Genomic DNA, 10,029 nt, shown 5'->3' with positions numbered 1-10,029 from the left:
ATGGACAAAACCAAGTTTAATATACTTTATGGATCCATTAAGAGATTTTCATGAGTAATTTTAAAAAACTGCTCATGAAAAATTTTGTGAGTTTTGCTCCTTGCTCTGACTTTAGGCTCTAACCCCTCCAGGTAATGCATGACTCCTCCATATAAAAGACAGAGTCTGCATCACAGACTGTCCATCAGCCAAGAGCTAATTAACTCTTACTTTGTGCTCCCCGCTGTGCTCAGCCATTCCATTCAGGGATTCGTTTAAATTCCACCACTCTTTGATCTAAGTACTAGTTTACCTACACTGGATAATTTCTCCTCCATTCGAAACATTTCAAAACATATTTACTGAATGCCTGATGAGGGGTGTGTACAGAATACAAGCAATAAACATTCACAGTTCTGCCTTGGGAGAGTATATTCTCCAGAAAAAGAAGAGAAGACAGTAGAAAGTCAATGTCTCAAAAAATGCAATCGAGATAAAATCTTATATGGTACGTTAGAAACCATAGGAGAGAAAACTGGCTGCTAGTTCAGGAGGTCACAGATGTGGCCTTTGAGCATGCCAAGTGTTACATTGAATGACAAGGTACTTTCTGATGGAACAAAGTTGGTCAACTGCCCTAGTTTTGGAATCTGAAGACCCAACTTCCGGTACAAAGAAAGGAATCACTTAACTTGAACTTTTTTTTAAAATCTGTAAATGGGTATAAAATAAAGACTGGATTTGGACCCAGTGCTGCTTTCAGCCAGCACATGCCGATTCATTACCCTGGTTCCCTGTGACAGCATTTGTGCTGATATTTTGGACATTCTTTCTGATTGGCCAGGGCCCACACTGTACTGATTGTTAACTATTCTGAATATCACCTCTGCTTACACCAGAGGAGTTGTGTGAACATACAACTGGTTTATGTTAAAATATTTTATAAAATATTTTATCAATAATAATATGTATCTTTGCTCAGGAAATATTTTGTCAATTTACAATTTAAAACCAAAAGTATATTTCATGACACTGAAAACCCTATCTTACCCATCCTTGATTCCCCAATGCCCATCTGCCCTAAATGGAGATATTCTATATTTTTTGACCCCATCTACCTGGATGCTAGTTGATTACAGAATATGTGGTTATATAAGCAAGGAGGGGGGGAGAGATTTGTAGCATGCCCTGGGAAATGATTTGTGTAAATCAGATTCCTGTTCTTGGCAATTTGAACTAAGAATATAAGAAGTAATTTAGCAATTGGTAGAGAAAATAAGGAGGAAAACAAACAAAAATCAACCCAGATTTCACTAGAGTGAAAGTCCACATGTATTACTAAGGTCCCCAGGGCTTCCTCGAGTCTAGAAAACTTCCTCAACTTGGTCTTGAGTAAATAAACCCCAGCCTTTTCAACATTTAGTCCTTACACTGTGTTCACTGCTCCTTACTACCTCTCACAACAGACTTTCTTAATTCGATCTATTTTGATGACTCTTTTATCATTATAGCAAGTTTATCCTAATTAAAGTAAGTGACTGATTTTGTATCCCAGTGTCCAGCAAAGTGCCTTGACCACAATAGACAATCAATACATATCTAAAAATCAAAATATCTCTACCTAAAAAAACTTCTATGAGTTTTTGTTTGAATTGTCAATACTATCATTTTATATATACATTCCTCTCTCTCTCTCTCTCTCTCTCTCTATATATATATATATATATATATTTACCTCAAATAAGGAAGAATCTTAAAAACTATAGAAATGAAAAGTTTCTCTTTTCAAAATGTCTTTAAGTGACATAATTTTCCCTAAGGACATATGAATTGACCTAAAAACTTTTCCTTTTCTTACTCTTTTTAAAATACATACCATAAATTGCCCTTAGACAGCATTTGTATTCCTGTTTGAGTTGATAAAAACCTTTGTAGTTCACTGCCATCTTCATTATGCATGAAATGTGACTTTGTGGAATATACTGGGACTCCAGGAGCAATAATGTATTACCTTGAGGCTCACATAGATCAAAATCTGATGGCTAGATTGAGAGATAGGATGAAATGCAGGTTGAGCAAACATTTTCAGTTGAGGTTTCTTGACTTGACAGAATAAAGGTTTTATGACTATTTGGGCTATTTTATCGTGAGTATCATGCATTCATCAAGAAGGCTGATGACCAAACTATTCCATTGTTGGCCCTAATACTGTGTGTTCATCTCTTTCCATTTCTCATGATAATATTTTGTCATTTAAAATTCCTTTATTACAGGGGACCTAAGCATATTTTACAACAATGATGCTTGCTACAATGTCTTGATCCTGACTTACCTCTAATATATTTTTGTTCATTAAATAATCCATATTTTAGTTCTAGTAAAGCTCAGAGAATGTAAGTCTCAGATGAAGTAATTTAAAGACAAAGTCACAAAGCTAATTATACACCAACAATTAGAACTATGCTTCTATAGATTTATTTTTTATTCCTGACTGGGACTTGTTTTCTCCTGATGTCGAATCCTGCTTTCTATTTTTAATAGAACTCCTGAGTTTTAGGTAGGCACAAGGCTACCCAGCAAATTACATTTCCCAGCCTCATTTGAAGCTTGCTGTGAGCGGAGGCGATGTGAACCACTTCTGTGTTGTCTCTTTAAAGGGTATTCTGCCCTTTCTTCCCTCTCCCTGAGAAGTAGACACAATATCAAGGGCTGGAACAGCTTCTTCAGATCTCGAAGTTAGCAGCTGCGGGTTGACGATGGCTGTGCTGCCTCACTAGCCGTATCCTTCTGAAACATACTGTAAGAGAGAGAGAGAGATGGTAGTTTAAAGCTTCTATAATTTTTGGTCTCTTTGTTGTAACAGCTCAGACTATACCTTAATAGTATATTAAAATTCTAAAATTCAACTTCTATTTTATATCTTTATTTCTTTCCTCATGTCCTTACCTCCTGAAGAGGTTACTCCTTCTTGTCCAGCCCCTATTTGCCTTAAGCACTGCGGTCACCCCATTTTCTGCAGTGATTTATGATGTCTAGGCATTTTAAAAAACAACCCACAACGCTTTCGAATTTGCATATTTCTAGAAGTCGGGAATGCAATTAATATTTATATCTTCATCCTCAGCCCTTAGCACATTCCTTGGCACACACTGTGCTTGGATGAACGAACACAGCAAACCTGCCCAAAGGGGGACCAAAACCAGAGAGGAGCAGCATGGGGACAGTGGGATGGGGAGGGTGGAGCTGCCTCACCATGGGGCTTCCCTCAGGACTGAAGAAGGATGAAGAACACCAGAATCAAGGCTTGATTGTTATGCATATGCACCTCACGTTGTTTTATTTTTTTTTTCCTTAATTTTAATTTTAATTTTTTAGCGCCAGCTGGCAGAGCCCACTCCTCCCCGGCCAGCTGCCTGCCTGAGATGCTGGCCAGCTGCCAGCATCTGTGCCTGTGGAAAGAGGGCTCCCCCAGATACTCAGGGCAGACTGCTGTATATCATTCCTTTAAGTTTTCTTGAGATCTTGTATTTTTTAACACCTAATCATTAAGCTAGTTATCCTTTGAACAGCTAATTTTCTTCAAGTAGTTCACCTCAATTTTATTTTCACAGGCTCATTTATAGATTCTAGTCCCACTTTAGATTTTTGTTTGTGATTTTTTTTTTTTAAAGATTTTATTTACTTATTTGAGAGAGACAGTGAGAGAGAGCATGAGCGAGAAGGTCAGAGGGAGAAGCAGACTCCCGATGGAGCTGGGAGCCCGATGCGGGACTCGATCCCGGGACTCCGGGATCATGACCTGAGCCGAAGGCAGTCGTCCAACCAACTGAGCCACCCAGGCGTCCCTTGTTTGTGATTTTCAAGTGTACAAAGGTGTTCCAAGACCTAAATATCACAACAGAATTGATATTTCAATGACTCTTTTTTCTTGTTGCTTTTCTTAGCAAGTGAGGTAAGTTCAAAAAGTTTTCTTTTTCTTTTTTTTTTGGCCTCAGGTTTGTAGTCATGATCCTATATGTAGTGACCATAAGTTGTCACCTAACGCAATCAGTTCAGTGACCTGTGCAAACTAAATTAGCAATCTCTATCTACTTTCTACTGGATATGTGTCTAAATCACAGTTGGCTATCTTGTTAGTTGCCTCAGTTAAAAGTTTGGTAAGAGAATGAAACAATCTAGCCTTTCATCCCTAGGGGACGTCCCTTAGCATATTGGAGGCTCATTAACAGAGCTTTGGCACTGAGATTGACCATAGTATACTTGTACTAACAGGTTTTCATACTTGATAAATGTCTATACATGCTAAATGTCTATACCAGATCCTATTGACATTTAATCTTAAAATTATCTTCTGTATTTGTTTGTAATTTACTCAGGAACTATGCATCGTTCCCATCTGTTGAAATATTGATTCTGATTTATGATTTAGTAAATTAAGGAATGGTTGGTTTGCATATTAAGCTTCACAAGTGATTCGCAATATATTACATTTATATTGCCCTTTAGAGTTCTACAAAGTCCTTCCATGAATGCTATCTGTGAGCATATTGGGGAAAAGAATCATGTTTAATTCATCTTTATATCCTTAGCATCTAACCCAATGCTAGCACATGGAAGCTACATAATATAGAGCTTTTAATGAACTCATTTGAGTCTCTCAACAAGTCAAAGAAGATGATAAAGGTGGCAATTTTAAAACATGTGCACGAATTATTTGAGACACCTTATGTTAGTTTCCTATTGTTGCTATATAACAATTTAATCACAAAGTTAATGGTCTAAAACAACACAAATCTATTATGTTGTAGTTCTGGACACTGGGAATCCAAAATGGGTCCAACATTAACACAGGGCTCCAGTTCTCTGAAAGTTCTAGGTAAGAATCTCTTTCCTTGCCTTTTCTGTCTTCTAGAGGCTGCCCTGTGTTGGCTTGTGGCCCTGCCTCGCTCCGACCTCTGCTGGTGCCATCGCATCTCCTTCTGTGATTCTGATTGTCTTATTCCCTCTTAGAAAACCCTTTGTGATTACATTGGACCTTCCTGGATGATCCAGGATAATCTTCCCTTCTTAGAATGCTGAACTGAATCGCATCCACAAAGTTCCCTTTACCAGGTAAGGTAACAAATATACAGGTTTCTGGGATTAGGAAATGGACATTTTTGGGGTGAGCAATATGTAGCCTACTACAATCTTTGAGAGGATGAGTCTAATATGGACTTCCCTGGTCTTGGTAACTTGTTTTTAGAATAGAATGCCATGGAAAGCAACAGTGCACACTTTTCCAGGATAGGTCATATGAGTAAATACAGCTTTAGAGCTTCTAGCTGGCTTTCTCTCTTTCATCTTCCTTGGGATATATGTTTTGGGACCCTAAGCTGTTTTTTTTTTTTTTTTTTTAATATAAAAATACAAAGATAAAAGGTCTGGTTACATTGAAGTTGCTGTTAGAGAGATGACCTGGAATTTTGCAAGGTGTGTAAGTTCTAGAGATCTGATTTACACATTGTGTGTATAGTTTACAATATTGTACTGTGCACTTAAAATTTGTTCAGAAGGTAGCTTTTATGTTAAATGTTCCTAATGTGCATGCAGGCATACACACACAGAATACTTTTGGGGCTAAAATTTGGATGAAAACAAATATGAAAGTTAACCCCTATGGAATCCTCAGCAAATGCTGGGAAGGGTCTTGACTTCTGTAATTACATGAGATGGGGCCTCTAGCCATTTTCTCTGGATATTAAAGTAAATGTTAACTTAAGAAGTCTGGAAGAATTTGGTTGTTAGTTCAAATTTTTATTCCAGTCTAGATGTTGCTCTAAAGCTTAAATAGTCACTTAAAACAATTAAGTTCAAAACTGAGTTTGACTCACTTCCTCCAATGTTCCTTGTACTAATAACACCTGTATACATCTGGAAGTCATCTCTCACCTAACCTTCTGGTTTTCTAGTGGCCATTAGATTTTAAAAGATCTACTTGTTAATAGCTTGTATATCTCTCTCCAACTTATCACCCGTCCCCACCCTTCCGTCCATAGCTTTAATTTTCACCAGGGTTACGTATTTTGTTTTAGTGTGTTTTTGGTGTTTTTGCCACCTTTCAGGTTTTTTTTTTTTTTTTTTTTAAGTTTTTATTTATTCATTTGAGACAGAGAGAGAGCACACGCAGGAGAAGGGGCAGAGGGAGAGTCAGAGCTCGATCCCAGGATCCTGGAATCATGACCTGAGCCAAAGGCAGATGCTTAACCGAGTCACCCAGGCGCCCCCGCCACCTCTTGTTTTGTTCCTTTCTGAGTCATTCTCCATCCTCCTTTTAGGGTTTTTTTTCTATAGAGCAATTTGAATCATGCTCTTAGGTCTTGATTCAATTTGCTGAGTGCTTGCTATGTGCCAGCCCTAGTGATTTGTCTTTCACCTTTGTGTTAGTCTGATTAGACTGCATTTACAAAATACCATAGATTGAAGGGCTGAAACACAAAAATGAATTTTCTCACCTTTCTCAGGTCTTGAAGTCCAATGCCAAGGTTTCAACCAACTCAATTTCTGGTGAGGGCTTTCTTTGGGGCTCACAGTGGCTACCCTCTCTCTGTGTCCTCACAGGGCCTTTCTTTGGTGCGTGTGTGTGGAGAGAGAGAGAGGAAGAGAGAGCTCTTTGGGGTCTCTTCTTATAAGGACACTAATCCTATCAGATCAGAGCCCCACTCTTATGGCCGCATTTAACTTTAATTAGTTCCTTAAAAGCCCCGTCTCCAAACTCATTCACCCTTGGGGTTAGGGAGGCAAAATATGAATTTCGTGGAAATACAAACATTCCATTTATCACATCTATTTTCATTAATTCAGTTTTTCATCTCAGCTAAAGCTATGAGGTAGATGTTACTATTACCACTTTATAGAAAAGCATACTGAGACAAAAAGAATTAACTTTCTCAATTAGTATTAGAATGAGGAATTTCCTGATTATAGGGTTCATGATGGCAAACAGTAATAATAACCAACCATTAAGCCCACTAACTTTTGCTGGGTATCTAAAGATTTACAAATAAGTTCCTTTATAATTTCTCCCATTGACTCTTGCCTTTTCCCTTTTGCCATTCTAATCACCAGCTTATAGGCCATAAATATGTAAGCCTCTGTGTCTTTGTACATGATTCTCTGCCTAGCCAACTTTCTACTCATTTCCTAAAGCTTATATATGTCATCTCCTGCAAGTAACCAACACTTGCCTTCTCTTAACTGTGTATGCCATTTGGAGTAATAATTCTGCTTCTTCTGCTTCTTCTTCTTCTTCTTCTTTTTTTAAATTTTATTTATTTATTTGAGAGAGAGAGTGTGTGTGAGAGAGAAGAGAGAACACAAGAAGGGGGAGTGGCAGAGAAATAGAGAGAAGCAAGCTCCCTGCTGAGCAGGGACCCCGATGCAGATCTCGATCCTAGGACCCTGGGATCATGACCTGAGCCAATGCAGACGCTTAACCAACTGAGCCACCCAGGAGCGCCATGGGAGGGGCGGTGGGTGGGAGGGGGTAATTCTTTTCATAGACCTTCCATAAAGCACCCCTGTCTTGTCTCTCACCACCCTGCATTGTCATTGTTTTCTCTCTGCTTCCCAGGTGTTTTAAGAACTGTTCAGTTTCAGTGACTGGATCTTGGCATTACTCTAACACACAACATGGTACCTGACACTTAGTTAAATTTCAGTAAATGTTTGTTGAATGAATCACCTAAGGTTGTATGTATAAGTGTGGCCTACTTCTCCCCAGCACTTGAATTATAGTTTTGTCATCCAATATGTTCCTTGTTACCCTGGTGACTGGAAAGTTCAGAGTTCCAGCATTTTTTCTTACTTAAAAGGTGTAATTTTGTGTATAAATTTGGGATTTGTTTTTTCATTTTAAGAAATAGTACCCATTCTTTTGGAACAAAATTTACCCAAGCCTCAAGACTTGAAAATGTAGAAATTACAGAAAATTTCATTCTCCTATTAAACTTTGGGAATGTAATTTTTAAAGTGCAAACAGAATCCAGGAGTTATATTTAGTTTCTAAATTGGCATTTAGTTGGAGTATAGTATTGAAAATTGTCTTTCAATTTTCTGTTAGCTTGTCAGCTGGTGTATTGTTCAATGACTCCAAGATACAATATTTGCTACCATAGTAGCCTAAGTACCTTAAAAATGATCTGTGACTAGTGGAATTAAATTTTATATAGGATAGGTGTCTTCTTATATAATAATGGTTGTAAAATACTGTTCCTTTATATCGAAAATATGACAAGAAAAAATCATGTTTTTCATTCATAAAGCAATAAAGAATTTGACAAAAGTCTTTGGTTTGTGGTATATTAACAGATAACAATATGTTCATTTTATTTATCTGAATAATAATTACATATTTTATTAGTATAATCAGTAACCTAGGAAAACTCACTCAGTAGCAATACCTGGGATCATATATTTTTCATTTTGCATTAATTAAATAATGCCAGCCATAATACAAGTTGCCAAGATAAAGAAATTTTTCATCTGTTAAATTTCACAGTTGTTTATAAAGCAGGAGGTACTTCAAAGTTTCTTAACCCAGTGCTTATCATTTTAATTGTAAAGACCAAATGTCAAGTTGTCTTTGCAATGATGTATAACAAAGCAATTTTTTAAATTCTTGCATCTTACATAGTCTATTTGTGTTTCAATATTCTGGCATAGGTTTCAAGATAAAAGTCTCTCCTTCTCTCATTATGTTTTATTGCTAAAGTAAACACTTTAAGGATATGTAAAATCCAGCTACCATTTCCTCCCCACAGTACACTCAGATTAGTGTTTCTGTGAGGCACAGGACAGAACATGTTTGTGTCAAGGTACAGAAACGAGAGGGGGTTGGAGAGAGAGGAGGGAAACAGCATCAATACTAATAAGGATACATCTAAGTTCATGTAGCTTTTAGAAAACTGCTACTGAGAAATATTTATAGCATCAGCAGTTATTTTCATCTTTCATTTTTCAAAAGGTGATACATGTGTTAAGTTCTTTCCTATTTTAACACTGTTGTGGGGGGGGGGGTGCCTGGCTGGCTCAGTCAGTAGAATGTGTGACTTTTGATTTCAGGGTTTTGAGTTCAAGCCCCATGTTGGGTGTAGGGTGTACTTAAAAAAAAAAAAAATTAAAAAGAGGGCACTGTTGTCATCATGCCCTTGGCAGTCCTGAGGGATCACTGGGCTCTGTGTCAGGGCTCCAGGGCTACCATAATAAAGTACCACAGGCTGAGTGACTTAAACAACAGATTTTTATTTTTTTCATAGTTTTGGAGGCTGCAAGTCCAAGATCAAGGTGTTGACAGGTTTGGTTTGTCCTAAAGCCTTTCTCTGTGGTTTGTGGACTGTGGCCTTTCTTTCTGAGTCCTGACATGGCCTATCCTCTGTATATATGCATCCCTGTATATGTCTGTGTGCCCTAATCTCCTCTTCTAAGGACACCAGTCATATTAGATTAAGTCCCATCCTAACGACCTCATTTTAATGTAATTACATCTACCAAAGCCCAATCTCCAAATGTAGCCCCTTTCTGTAGCACCTTACTGGGTGTTTGGGGTTCAATACCTGAATTTTGAGTGGACACATTTCAGTCCACAGCAAGTAGTGTTAGTACATTAAAACAAGTCATGAGATCGCTTTCCCTTTTACGTTAGCAATTTAAATAATTTTTATAAGAAAGAAGGTTTGGGAGGCCTATAAATATCTCTGTTGAAGTAATCATTGCAGTTTTTCTTAACCTGAGGGTACACAGTTTTGACTTACTAAGCATAATAAATCTCATTTAAATAATACTTCTTTGTCATGTTACCTAACTTTATGGAATTGTACTTTTTTGTTGTAATTCCTGTGTAAATATTTATGTATTACAAATTGTAGTTAGTAAGATGGTCACATGACATTAAACTTTACTCTTGTCTAGCATATGAGAAGGGGAAAGAAGAAAGAATTCAATGTGCTTATTACATTGAATGATTCTTTTAAGGAGAATATACACCTGAGGGAGAAGAGTAGTTGAATCATA

Source organism: Lutra lutra, chromosome 3 (genome assembly GCF_902655055.1).
Source record: "Lutra lutra chromosome 3, mLutLut1.2, whole genome shotgun sequence".
Lineage (NCBI taxonomy): Eukaryota > Metazoa > Chordata > Mammalia > Carnivora > Mustelidae > Lutra > Lutra lutra.
This window is presented reverse-complemented; position numbering follows the sequence as displayed.